At 37.5% G+C, this 14,948-nt stretch overlaps 1 protein-coding gene and 1 long non-coding RNA gene across 12 annotated transcripts in view; one reads left to right on the top strand and one right to left on the bottom strand.

The window, feature by feature from the left end:
* The window catches only part of SPAG16 (sperm associated antigen 16), a 916,366-nt gene that overhangs the window by 653,971 nt on the left and 247,447 nt on the right, over positions 1–14,948 (bottom strand). The gene's annotated exons all lie outside the window — the stretch shown is intronic.
* LOC112656657 (uncharacterized) overlaps positions 3,337–14,948 on the top strand; it is a 33,335-nt gene continuing 21,723 nt past the window's right edge. Inside the window, exons 1-5 of one of the 2 annotated variants that reach the window (XR_007409012.1) lie at positions 3,337–3,433; positions 3,969–4,153; positions 4,370–4,546; positions 10,226–10,325; positions 11,225–14,626. This is a non-coding gene — a long non-coding RNA (uncharacterized LOC112656657). Of the gene's footprint in view, positions 3,434–3,968; positions 4,154–4,369; positions 4,547–10,225; positions 10,326–11,224; positions 14,627–14,948 lie in introns of those variants that run through there. The other variant, XR_007409013.1, reaches the window with a different exon arrangement.

The raw sequence follows: 14,948 nt of genomic DNA, 5'->3' as shown, positions 1-14,948 counted from the left end.
TCAAGTAATAACTTCCTCTTGCCTACCAGGCCTTTCTTCTTTCAATATCTAGATGAATGCTACTCATCAAATGGAATCATCTCTAGTGAAGTCTTTCTTTTTGACTTATCAAATCCCATATAGAAAATTAATCATTTCCTCTTTCCTCAAAGTTTTGCCTATTGTTTTAGTAATTTCAGTGTATCATTTTAGTTGTCTTCCTCCTTTATGTTACCATGAACTCTTAGAGCATCATGTTGCTTTATTTTTAGTGACTAAAAAGGAAAGGAAATAAGTAATTGACAGTTGAAAGAATAAGAAGGAATGAACTAAATAATGAACAAATGAACTAAATAATGAAAAATGAACTAAATAATGAACAAATGAACTAAATAATTAAACAGTCCTGAGATCTCAAATAGACATACAGGCAGAAACAGCATGTCAATGAAACAGTCTGTATAATAAATCTGCCCATAGTATGAATACTTTAAACCTCACAAGTCACATACCTTTGTCTGTAGGCTGAAGTCAAGCTATCATACTACAAAACAATATGAAAGCTTCTCAGCATCACTGACACAATTCTTTCCTCCAGTCCTTCAATCACCAAAGTCCATTTCTCTTATCTTATAGTCCAGAAATGTCACCATTAAAACTTAACAGCATTTTTAGAAGTTCACTACTTTGTCTACACAGTTCCAGTCAAAGAGAAAGAATATAGGCCTTAGCACTGCCTCCAAATTGCCATGCACTGAATTGCTTAATAGACCAATGAACAAGACCATGCTCTTAACACCAGTCTGAAATTACACCTCTCAGTGTTATCACAGCCAAGTTTACATAAATTTGTGAATATTGACTTTTGGTTTAATTGTAAGATCAAGCTTTCTCTGCAACTAGGTTTCCAGCTTTTTTGTATGAGGTCAGGAAAATCCTGGCTGTCCTCCAGGATACAAATATTTCCAGTTTTACAAAAGCATCATGACACAATTTAGTGCCTGTACTAAATGGGGGTCCTGATTACTCCCAGGAGTCTAGTAAAGCACAAAGCAAATTCTAGCTTTTTGTGAATCCTCTCTGCACCTTTTAATACAGCTGGTCCTTTGCAATTTTTATGCACAGAAGCAGTTCAGTCTCTTTACTATCTTAATGAACTCTATGAAGAGTCACAATGCCCATCTATATAGTCATTATTCAAAGCAGTGTACAATTTCACCAAAGAAAAGGTATGTACCAGATTTAGAAAACTGGTTAAGGAGATATAAGTGCCTAATGCCTGATCATAGCACATTGCGCAGCAATTCATCCATTTTGCATATCATTATGATTTATAGAACAGCACAATCTGTGTTTTACTTATAATCTTTATCTTCTACTTCTTGACATGATTGCTTTGCAAAGTTTACATATCATAACTAGTCTTAATTCATTTTTGTGTGTGTGAGATTACATTTCTTCAAACGGTTTGAGTCACTTTGAATGTTGCTAGTAGGAATTTTTAAACAAATTCTTCCTATAGAAGTATTAAATCTGTTGCTTACCTCAACAAAAAGGAAACTGGATTGACCCAACCAAGGTACTTGTTTTATTTACTCATTCATTTTTTTATTCACTCATTTATTCAAAGTGTGTCTACTGAACACGTCATATGTGTCATACACTATATTAGGTGCTGAAAATAAAGATATAACAAACAGTGCACCTAAGAGAAAGAGAAAGGGTGAGGCAAATGTACCTATATTATAGTGTTCTAAGTGCTATGACAGACGTAAGGCAATAACTTTATCAGAGGAAGTAACACACAAGCTAAAGGATTTGAGGGAATTAGAAAGGAGTATTAAATGTTAGCACAGTTGAAAGAGCATAGGTTTTGGTGTCAAAAACTTTTAAGACAAACTCAGTAAGTCACAACTGCAGACCTTGTCCTTTCAATAGCCTTATCTACAAGGGCAATGGAATGACTGGTCAGATGTCAGCACCACAAATCACAGGAGTCACTTTCTCAGAGCCACTGCTACCAAGGATTATCAATGTTACTAACTCACAGTTGTGCTACAGTATCTAGCCAAGTAACTAACAATATTTAGGGAATAAACCTGGGGAACTCAAAATACATTCCAGAAGATTCCTATGCAGGATGCCAAAAAAAAAGAGGTATAACAATTGACCATGTTCTTTGGAAACCAACACAAGGAGACAATGATGATTGGTGGCACAATTTAGTGCCTGTAGTCAATTGTGGACTGAGTATGATTTGCACTTACTACGCCTCGTCATAGAGCAGTAGGCCAGTCTGGTGACAGTCTGCTTTCAGACTCATTCCTTACCCCTCTATTTTGCACAAGGTTTCAGGGGCCTGATATGAAAGCTACTCTTCCCAGGGTCCCCTATCCGCTGACTCTCGCCTGGCTTCAGTCAAGGGAAAGTCCTTGCTAATTGGAAATGGGAGGGTGACAGGGAATGACCAGGATATTTCTTTCCCAACTACTCTACCATTAAGTCTCTAGCAGGTGTTGTGTCTCTGGCATGGCTTTAGTGCCAAACCTCAGGTACAGCTTCCTTCTTTCAGGTGTGTAGGACCTTCTGGACTCAGGAATGTCACTCACTCACTTTGTTCGTCCAGCCTGGCAGCTAGTCTGTCACTGCTTTTTCATTTGCCTCATTGTCTCATTTACTTTCTCAGTGTTTCTATCACTCATAAAATCACTGCCTTACATGAAATTCTCTCCTCTATGTTTTAAGTACTTTGTTTCTGTTTTCAAGGACTAACTGATATTGAGAACAAAGTCAAATCCTCAATTACACCATTTCTGAAGTAGTAATGGTAAATTTTATGAGTCTGTTTCTTATAGCATGCCTCCATGTGGGCTAGGACATAATATGAAAACACCATTCAATAAAAGTAATTCTATAGTTTTACCAGAAGCAAAATGATCTCAGACACCTAGCTTTAACACTTGTTAAAAAGTGACAATAAAATAAAGAATATCTAGAAAAATGGATAAAACTACAAACTATTCAGAAACCTCCAAAATATGTTTTCCTATACAATAAAGTTTTAAACGAGCACTAAAGAGCAGAGTATGTTTTCCCCGGCACTGCCTTACTCCTCAAGAGCCAGCTGACCTGGAGGTAACGTAGGTAAATGAATGGACTACCTAGGACATGATCCCTGCCCTCAAGGAGCCTACATTCAAGCAGGGAAATGAGGTGATAAAGAGGTAATAAAGAAACAAATAAATAAGAATGGTATTTAGAGTAAACAATAGAGGAAACTAAAACACAGCAATGGAATAGAGTGATGACAAGAGAGGTTGCTATAGTGATAGTAGAATGTCAGATTGGATGCTAAAGAGGGGACATGAAGCAGAGAACTGAACGATGAGAGAGAGAGATGACTTTATGAAAATCCAGAGTGAATACTACCAGCAAAGCAACAACAAGTGCCAAGGTTCAAATTGGAACAATCTGCACTGTTCTGGGAACAAAAGAGCCAAACTTACTTATTTTTTTTTTTTAAGATTTTATTTATTCATGAGAGACACACAGAGAGAGAGAGAGAGAGAGAGAGAGGCAGAGACACAGGCAGAGGGAGAAGTAGGCTCCCTGTAAGGAGCCTGATGCAGAACTCGATCCCGGGACGCCAATCATACCCTGGGCAGAAGGCAGGCGCTAAACTACTGAGCCACCCAGGGATCCCCCAAACTTACTTATAAACCAGAAACTTGTACTCACTAGTTTCTCAAATGGCAAAACGTTCAGAAACGAGTGCAAAAAACAAAACCAAAAATGAACCCTCTTGAAATTGTACTCAAGTGGCAATAAATGCATTTTTTAAAAATGGAGTATATAATACGAACAATATTAATTCCCAGAAAGCATTCTATGATTGATTGCAAACATACTCCTAGCTAACTATATTCAAGGACTTGCTACATTACTTGAGCACTTTTTTTTTTTTTTTAATTTTTATTTATTTATGATAGTCACAGAGAGAGAGAGAGAAAGGCAGAGACACAGGAAGAGGGAGAAGCAGGCTCCATGCACCGGGAGCCCGACGTGGGATTTGATCCCGGATCTCCAGGATCGCGCCCTGGGCCAAAGGCAGGCGCCAAACCGCTGCGCCACCCAGGGATCCCACTTGAGCACTTTTTATGATTCATTGACAACTGTGAGTGTTTCAAATGTACTAATTCATTTAATTGTCACAACAAACTTGTAAGCATTATTATTATTATTATCTTCATTTAGAGCTAAAAAACTAAGACAGGGTTTAATTAACTTGTCCATAATCATGCAGCTGGGAAGAATGGGATAGGGCTTTGGACCCATCTGGCAAACAAAATACCTTCTTAAGCCATATAGTGTAGCTCCCTCTTCTCCACAGGTTGCCTTTCCAGGGTTTCAGTTATCCACTGGCAGCTGAAGCCCAGAAGAAGATGATCCTCCTTCTGACATATCCTTGGGTCAGGAGTAGCTTAATGCAATGTCACAATACCTGCATCCTTTACCTCACTTCATCCTGTCACGTAGGCATTTGAGCATCTCACATCATCACAAGAAGGTGAGTACAGTATTTTGAGAAGGACACGTTCACATGACTTTCATTACAGTATATTGTAACAGTTGTTCCATTTTATTAGTTACTGTTGTTAGTCTTGTACTATCCCTAATTTATAAATTAAACTTTATCAAAGGCACGTATTTTATAAGAAAAAATACATTATATGTACAGGGTTCAGTACCATCTGTGGCTTCAGCCATCCAATGGGGGTCTTGGCACATATCTGTTGCAGATAAGAGGGGGCTATTATATCAAGGTATTGTGGTCAGATGTGTCAGGGACTTGATTCAGACAAACCTGGATTCAAATCCCAGCTCTGTCACTTGGCAATTTGTGTTCTAACATAACAGTGCCAAAGGAGGACATAATTTTTATCATCGCAATTAACTATACCCCTACCTATATTTTTCGGTCTTTCAAGGCACTAGAAAGGAAACTTCAACAAAATTTTTATTTTTTATCACTTCCTGAAGCATCAGCATCTAGCACTGCCTTAGCCTAAGTTCTTCTTTTTAGAAGAATGTTAGAGATATATTCTTAGAGAACAGAAGACGTATATTCCATATAATTTTTGAAGATGCTTTTTAAAAATTCTGCTTGCTTCTAGAGTTACACGGGAGATTAATGTGTCTCCTAAATGGGATTTCTTGTTATTTTATTTTTTTTAATGATGATAAATAGCCTGAATTATTCTTCAACTATTGATATTCTCCTTTTAAAGGAAAAAATTACCATAATATAATTTGTTCAAGTACAAACATTTGTAATTTAGAATACTGATAATCAAAACCCAGAAAGCAGATATATTTCCTCTTGTAAATTCTACAAGGTTTTCAGACATATTAAAAAAATTAAAGATACAGAAAAATCATTTTTCTTAAATTGGTGTAAATATTATACCATGTTTTATATAATTACTAATTCAGCCTCATGTAATTAATCTAATAAACTACCTTTTAATTTTATTAATTTATTACATTGTTAAATATGTACAATAAAGGATTAATCTAATAAATTTAACTTTCAATTTAATTAATTTATTACATTGTTAAATATGTACAATAAAGGAATAGTACTGTATAATGTTCTAGTAGGAAGACTGATAAATGCCTAAGTTTCACCTTTGAGAGTATATTTACTATTACAGAATCTGGATTATTGAGAGACAGGTTAAGATTGGAAGAGGGGCAGATTTATTGATGTTTATTCTAGTATGTCTTGTTATGACTACATCTTTTTATGACTTTTGCTTTTAAATATTATTAAGTTGTGCATTAGTATAGCTTTGAAAAGTGTCTAAACTACTACTAGTTAATATTTATTACTAGAACAGTCTGCCTCTTCATCCATTTAAATTATTATTTATCAAAGTAGATCAAATAAATGCACATTTCCATAGAAGAAAGACTAGTTTAATTGCTCGGTAGAAAGCTACCATTTCTTTAGATTTAGACCGTGGAACAAAGAGCCTGATATAAAATGGGCATGTCATATAAAAGTAGAATACTAATAAGAAACCCTGACTACACCAGATAAGCCTAAAGGTAAATGTTTCATGAATATTTTCCAGAGTCATCTAATATGTTACTTGTCTATTTTTATTTTATCTGTTTCAAGGGAAGTATAAACACTCACAGTTCAGGCAAAACCATAAAATTTTACTTTCAATTTAGTGACAGTATAGTGAAAAAATTTCATATACATGAGAAACCAGGAGGCATTTCATCTTTTTTTCTCTAAAAAAAATGTAAGTGGCAGGTTTAACACAATAAAAAACACCTATTTGGTTTTTGTCCTAGCTTCCTGTTACACAGTCCCTAAAACTCTTGGAATCTCCAGAGTAATGTGTGTCTTTTGTATGCTAACGAGATGACTGGTGTCTGGGGGCCCCTAGATAGATTTAGGATGAATGCTGGTTACCAGAAAGACCAAGGCATGATTGGGGATTAGAACATTTAGTCTTACTTAGATCTCTTGGGAGAGGCAAAGGGGCTAGAGGCTGAGTTAATTACTAATGGCCAATGAATTAATGAATTGTGCCTATATAATAAAAACTCCTTAAAAACCTCTAACTGATTGGGTTCAGAGAGCTTCTGGATGGATGAACATATCAAGGCAGTGGAAGGGAGGCACACCTGAAGTGGATGTGGAAGCTCCATGGGTCTTCCCCACATACTGTGCCCCATTCATCTCTTCCATTTAGCTGCTCTTGAATTGTGTCCTTTATAATATATATCATAATAGTAAGTAATAGCAATAGTAAGTAAAGCACTTTCTTGAGTTCTGAGAGTTGTTCTAACAAATTATCAAATCTGAAGAGGAAATTCTAAGAATCCCTTGAATTTACATCCAATTGGTCAGAACTACAAGTGGCAATATGGGACTTATGACTGGCATCTGAGTGGGGGCAGTCTTGTGAGACTCAGACCTTATCCTGTGGGGTCAGCGCTATCTCTGGGTACTTAGGGTCAAAACAGAGTTGAATTTAGGACAACCAGAGTGTCCAGAGTTGGAGAACTGGTTACTGGTATGAAAAACAACGACAAAAACAAAACAAAACAAAACAAAACAAAACCACGTTTGGTGTCAGAAATGTTCTAAGCAAGAACAGCTTAGATGGGTTTATGCCTTAAATATCAATAAAGTAGCAATAAAACTGATTTTACATGAATAATCAATTCATAGAGGAAACAAATTCAGCATTTACCTTTCCATGACAACTTCCACACACTTAGATTCATCAGTCACAGGGTACAGAAACTCTGAATACAAAATATTAACATCTAGCAAATACAAGATATGAAAATCTTGTATTTTCATGAAAATGGTTTAATTTTTTAAAGATTTTTTTTGAGCAATTTAAACTCAAAATTAAGAGGAGGTGCAGAGATTTTCCTATACGCCCTGTCCCCTAATGTACATAGCCTTCTCCAATCTCCCACCAGAGTGCCACATTTGTTGCAATTGATAAACCTACATTGAGACATCATAATCAATGGTCAATCATCAACTAAGTCTATAGTTTACATTACAGTTCACTCTTGGTGTTGTACATTCTATGCCTTTGGACAAATATATGTATACACCTTTAGATACTGCCCTAAAAATCCTATGTGCTCCATGTATTCATCTCTTTCCCAATCCTGCTTCCCAAACTCAGGCAACCACTGATTTTTTTTACTCTTCCCATAGTTCTGCATGGTCTATAATGTCTTCATAGTTGGAATCATATCGTACATAGCCTTTTCAGATTGGCTTCTTTCACTTAACAATACACATTTAAGGTTCCTCCGGGTCTTTTCATGGCTTGATAGTACTTTTATTAATCCATTAATAATTAATCTGCTAATCTATTCACCCTACTGAAGGATATCTGAGTTGCTTCCAAGTTTTGGTAGTTATGAATAAAGCTGCTATAAACATCCATGTGTAGTGTAGGTTTTTATGTGGACATATGTTTTCAATTCCTTTTGGTAAATACCAAGAGGCACTGATTTGAATTTTCAAAGGGGTAAAAAAGAGAAAGATTTACAGATTCTTGATCAAAAAATTGAAGGCTTCATTTTCCTTCACATTCACTCCACACATGCCTGACTAACACATGGCATTAAACAAATAATTCCAAAGGAATTATCAACAGTTAAAGGTATGGAACTGCATTTCTTTTCTTAAATGTTGCTTTAAACTTATACTTCTTTAAAAATGCAAATTAAAAAACCCCTAAAAACAAAATCCCCAGTGAAAATACTAACTTGTTCATAAAAAGTAACTTTTCTTCTACCATAGTAACAGAAATGGAATTGCTGAGTTGGCATATTCCGTGGATTCTATTTAATGTGATCAAGAAAGTCCTGACTAATATGGTGACAATTTAATAAAGGTGATGTTCTCTGGGGGCCTTGGCGCTGAACACAGGTTGGAAGAGAATCACAATTTCTGATTATTTCAGATTTAGTATAGAAAAATCTTCTATTGTTCAAGTATATCGTTGAGTTAGGATGTTTGAGACATTTTGCATTTGAAGACAAGCCCTGGAAAGGGGCATGAGATAGTGAGTCTCTAGTAACCCCAAAGTAGAACTCCACTGGCTATGATTGCTCTTCCAGTGGTTCTGGGACTTCATCATGAAATAAGATATAGGAGATCTAACTAAAAATGCAGAGACCTGGATCTCTCTGAGTCTTAATGAATAGGAAGCCTGGGGTTTAGGACTTCGAATATGCATTTTTAGCAACTCCCCAGATAATTTTATCAGGAGGTCGATCTGTAGACATACGTTGAAAACAAATATATCCAATTTTTCTCTCCAAGCAGTCTCTCAAAGACTGAAAAAAGACCCACCATTGATATACAATTCTAGTACTTTAACTCTTCAGAATCCCCTACAATCTATCCTAAATTATCTTTTCAAATAGACCTCACTGTTCTGTACACAATGAATCCTCTCTGGTCATATTCATAGTCCCTCAGTCTCCTGGATCATTTTTATTTACTTTATTATCTCTCTCTATCAACTTTCTTGAAAGTCACATCCATCAATATGTTTCCATGCCTGCTGATACTGAATGATTTTCTATGCCCATTAAAAATCATCCATCTATCATAAAGTTTTTCAAACTAGTCAAAGAGTAGCCTTTTCTAATAACAAAACACATTCTTTCTAAAAATAGATTGACATTATATATAATATTTTGCTTTATTTATGAAGAATATTATTTGCCTCATTTTTTATCTTTACATAGGGTGATGTAGTTGCCAAAATAGATAGTAAACTCTAAGGGTATATGATCCTATAGGGTCTTTCTGTAACTTCAATGACTTAAATATACAAATAAAGCTCTTCTTGAAATATTAGAATATTGCTAGTTAGTAAAAATATACCTTATGAATCAAATACACCAATACACACATATATGACACATGAACATTTATATTTTAAATGGATCAAGTTAACTCATTTTATTATTATTAAAGTTAACTCATAATTATCCCCAAATGTCCTCAGTCTTATTTCTCCTGATTATAATTACTTTCATTTTAATATGTGTGTTTCTTTATGATAGAAAATGTCATAGTATTCTATTTTCTCTACGGGTTCTAATCCCATAAACGGAAGTATTTTGTATATGAATATTTTCACTCCCAAGAACATTAATACATGTAGAAGATAAATGATAATATATTTTATAGTACTGAGAAAATTAGAATTTATGCTACAAATGATAATATATTTTATAGTACTGAGAAAATTAGAATTTATGCTAAAAATGTAATAATTAAAATTAGATGATATAATCATTCCAAATTGATAATTAAATTTTAAATATTGGTTATGTCAGCAATTAGAAATCTAAGGATAATTAAGCCCACTTCAACTATATTCATTGATCTCTCTCCCAAACTTTATAAATGCATAGGATCATAAAATATTTATAGTAAAATTTTTAAAAATAACACTATTATTATAATATTTCCACTGGAAATCTATGATCATTCATGGTCAGAACTCACTGATTCACAAACGAAGATCAATTTAATATTGATCATTAATTCATTTTTTTAGAATAACTAATGAAATCTAAAATCTTTTTACTATCAAAATTGCAACTTTGGGGGGGGCGGGGCAAGGTGGCGGAGGAGTAGGGTCCCCAAGTCACCTGTCCCCACCAACTTACCCAGATAACTTTCAAATCATCCTGAAAACCTACAAATTCGGCGTGAGATTTAAAGAGAGAACAGCTGGAACTCTACGGAGAGAAGAGCTCGTGCTTCTAACAAGGTGGGAGGATGGAAAAATAATAAATAAATAAATAAATAAATAAATAATCCAGTGGGGGAGGGGCCGTGGGGAGCTGGGCTGAGGCCGCGCAGCGAGAGCCCCCAGGACAGGAGAGCCCGGGCTGGGGGAGCGGGAACTTTAACAATCGTCCCGGACAGAAAGGAGCTGCAGGGAACTTGGGCAGGATCCCAGGAGGGGCGGTGGAGCCCCAGGCTCCCGGGGTCATGGACAGAGGAGGTGCCCGGGGGGGAGAGCGCGCCACACTCCGCGGGCCCAGCTCCCGGCAGGGCTGCAGCGCACCTGGTGGGCGGGAGCAGCTGGGCGGCGGCTCCCGGAGGGGCTGCGTGGTCCTGGAGCCCAGGATCCTGCTCTCCCCCGGGGCTGGCAGAGGCCGGGAGGGCACAGGACAGCGAGGACGCTCCTGCCTCTGGGCGCCCCCCAGCTGTGCAGGTCAGCGCCCCCAGACCCCGAGCATCCAGGCCCCTGCGGACTGGGAGCTGCGTGGTGCGGGCGGGGCTGACTCCAGGGCTGGAGGGCTGGCCGCCGCCTGGGGTTGTTCCTCCTGGTGTTACCCTGTGCCTGGGACTGAGCGGCCACCAGGTAACAGGGTCCTCACAGGATAAACAGCTCCCACTGAGCTGGGTACCTGGTGGGGGGTGGGGCAGCGCCCCAGGAGAACACACTTGAGAATCAGCACAGCAGCCCCTCCCCCAGAGACCAGCTGGAAGGACAGGGGAAGAGCAAGTTCTGGACCCAGCAGCACTGGAAAGCTCCAGGGGAAGTCTAGGGATTTACAGTATATAGAACCAGAGGTTACTCCTCCTTGTTTTTTGTTTACTTTTTGTTTTTTCTTTTTTTCTGTTTTTTTTTTTTTCTATTTGTTTTCTTCCTTTTTCCAGTACAACTTGTTTTTAGCCACTCTGCACTGAGCAAAATAATTAGAAAGAACTCACCACAAAAGAATCAGAAACAGTACTCTCTGCCACAGAGTTACAGAATTTGGATTACAATTCAATGTCAGAAAGCCAATTCAGAAACACAATTATAAAGCTCCTGGTGGCTCTAGAAAAAAAGCATAAAGGATTCAAGAGACTTCATGACTGCAGAATTTAGATCTAATCAAGCCAAAATTAAAAATCAATTAAATGAGATGCAATCCAAATTGGAGATCCTACCGCCGAGGGTTAATGAGGTAGAAGAAAATGTGAGTGACATAGAAGACAAGTTGATGGCAAGGAAGAAAGCTGAGGAAAAAAGAGAAAAATAATTAAAAGATCATGAGGAAAAGTTAACAGAAATAAATGACAGCCTCAGAAGGAAAAATCTACATTTAATTGGGATTCCAGAGGGCGCTGAGAGGGCCAGAAGGCCAGAAAGCATATTTGAACCATAGCTAAGAACTTCCCTAACTTGGGAGGGAAACAGGCATTCATATCCAGGAGATATATTCCCCCCTAAAAATCAATAAAAACCGTTCAACACCCCGACATTTAATAGTGAAACTTGCAAATTCCAAAGATAAAGAGAAGATCTTTAAAGCAGCAAGAGACAAGAGATTCCTAACTTATATGGGGAGAAGTATTAGATTAACAGCAGACCTCTCCACAGAGACCTGGCAGGCCAGAAAGGGCTGGCAGGATATATTCAGGGTCCTAAATGAGAAGAACATGCAGCCAAGAATACTCTATCCAGAAAGGCTCTCATTCAGAATAGAAGGAGAGATAAAGAGCTTCCAAGATAGGCAGAAACTGAAAGAATATGTGACCACCAAACTAGCTCTGCAAGAAATATAAGGGGGACTCTGTAAAAGAAAGATGAACTCCAAAGAAACAATCCACAAAAACAGGGACTGAATAGGTATTATGATGACACTAAATTCATATCTTTCAATAGTAACTCTGAACATGAATGGGCTTAATGACCCCATCAAAAGGCGCAGGGTTTCAGGCTGGATAAAAAAGGAGGACCCATCTATTTGCTGTCTACAAGAGACTCATTTTAGACCTAAGGATACCTACAGCCTGAAAATAAAAGGTTGGAGAACCAATAACCATTCAAATTGTCCTCAAAAGAAAGCAGGGGTAGGAATCATCATATCAGATAAAGTCTATCTCAAAGACTGTAGTAAGAGATGAAGAGGGACACTATATCATAGTTAAAGGATTTATCCAACAAGAGGACCTAACAATAATTAATATTTATGCCCCTAATGTGGGAGCTGCCAAGTATATCAATCAATTAATAACCAAAGTAAAGACATACTTAGATAATAATACACTTATACTGGGATACTTCAATATGGCACTTTCTGCAAATGACAGATTTTCTAAGCACATCATCTCCAAAGAAACAAGAGCATTAAATGATACACTGGACCAGATGGATTTCACAGATATTTACAGAACTTTACATCCAAATGCAACTGAATACACATTCTTCTCAAGTGCACACAGAACCTCCTCCAGAATAGACCACATACTGGGTTACAAATCAGGTCTCAACCAATACCAAAAGATTGGGATTATCTCCTGCTTATTTTCAGACCATAATGCATTGAAACTAGAACTCAATCACAAGAAGAAATTTGGAAGAAACTCAAACACGTGGAGATTAAAGACCATCCTGCTAAAAGATGAAAGGGTCAACAAGAAATTAGAGAAGAATTAAAAAGATTCATGGAAACTAATGAGAATGAAGATACAACATTCAAAATCTTTGGGATACAGCAAAAGCAGTCCTGAGAGGGAAATACATCGCAATACAAGCATCCCTCAAAAAACTTGAAAAAACTCAAATACAAAAGCTAACCATGCACCTAAAGGAACTGGAGAAAGAACAGCAAATAAAACCTACACCTAGCAGAAGAAGAGAGGTAATAAAGATTCAAGCAGAACTAAATGAAATAGAGACCAGAAGAACTGTGGAACAGATATGCAAAACCAGGAATTGGTTTTTTGAAAGAATTAATAAGATTGATAAACCATTAGCCAGCTTTATTAAAAACAAAAGAGAAAAGACTCAAATTAATAAAATCGCGAATAAAAAAGGAGAGATCACCACCAATACCAAGGAAAAACAAATGATTTTAAAAACATATTATGAACAGCTATACGCCAATAAATTAGGCAATCTAGAAAAAATGGATGCATTTCTGGAAAACCACAAACTACCAAAACTGGAACAGGAAGAAATAGAAAACCTGAACAGGCCAATAACCAGGGAAGAAACTGAAGCAGTCATCGAAAACCTCCCAAGACACAAAAGTCCAGGGCCAGATGGCTTCCCAGGGGAATTCTATCAAATGTTTAAAAAAGAAACAATACCTATTCTACTAAAGCTGTTCCGAAAGATAGAAAGGGAGGGAATACTTCCAAACTCGTTCTATGAGGCCAGCATCACCTTAATTCCAAAACCAAAGACCCCACCAAAAAGGAGAATTATAGACCAATATCCCTGATGAACACAGATGCAAAAATTCTCAACAAGATAACTAGCCAATTGGATCGAACAGTACATTAAGATTATTCAGCATGACCAAGTGGGATTGATTCCCGGGATGCAAAGATGGTCCAACACTCGTAAAGCAATCAGTGTGATAGATCATATCAACAAGAGAAAAAACAAGAAGCACATGAGAAAATGCTCCAAATCACTTGCCATCAGGGAAATACAAATCAAAACCACAATGAGATACCACCTCACACCAGTGAGAATGGGGAAAATTAACAAGACAGGAAACAGCAAATGTTGGAGAGGATGTCGAGAAAGGGGAACCCTCTTGCACTGTTGGTGGGAATGGGAACTGGTGCAACCACTCTGGAAAACTGTGTGGAGGTTCTTCAAAGAGTTAAAAATAGACCTGACCTATGACCCAGCAATTGCACTGCTGGGGATTTACCCCAAAGACACAGATGCAGTAAAATGGCAGGACAACCTGCACCCCAATGTTTATAGCAGCAATGTCCACAATAGCCAGAGTGGAAGGAGCCTCCGTGTCCATCGAAAGATGAATGGATAAAGAAGCTGTGGTCTATGTATACAATGGAATACTCCTCAGCCATTAGAAACGACAAATACCCACCATTTTGCTTCAACGTGGATGGAACTCGAGGGTATTATGCTGAGTGAAGTAAGCCCATCAGAGAAGGACAAACATTGTATGGTCTCATTAATTTGGGGAATATAAAAAATAGGGAAAGGGAATAAAGGGGAAAGGAGAGAAAATGAGTGGGAAATATCAGTGAGGGAGTCAGAACATGAGAGATTCCTAACTCTGGGAAAACAAACAAGGGGTAGTGGAAAGGGAGGCAGGTGGGGGTGGGGGGTGACTGGGTGACGGGCACTGAGGGGGGCACTTGACAGGATGAGCACTGGGTGTTATGCTATATGTTGGCAAAATGAACTCCAATAAAAAAATAATTATAAAAAAAATAAAAGATTAAAATTGGTACAGTACAAAAAAATTGCAACTTTTCGTCAAATTATATTTCAATAAAGTTAGCTAAACAAGCTTTACTAGCTTTTCCTATAACATTAGAGGTAAATTGGGGCAGCCCGGGTGGCTCAGCAGTTAGCGCCGTCTTCAGCCCAGGGTGTGAACCCGGAGACCCGGGATAAAGTCCC

Source organism: Canis lupus, chromosome 37 (genome assembly GCF_003254725.2).
Source record: "Canis lupus dingo isolate Sandy chromosome 37, ASM325472v2, whole genome shotgun sequence".
Taxonomy (NCBI): Eukaryota; Metazoa; Chordata; class Mammalia; order Carnivora; family Canidae; genus Canis; species Canis lupus.
The sequence above is the reverse complement of the archived record's forward strand: the minus strand, read 5'-3'. Positions and strand labels throughout refer to the sequence as shown.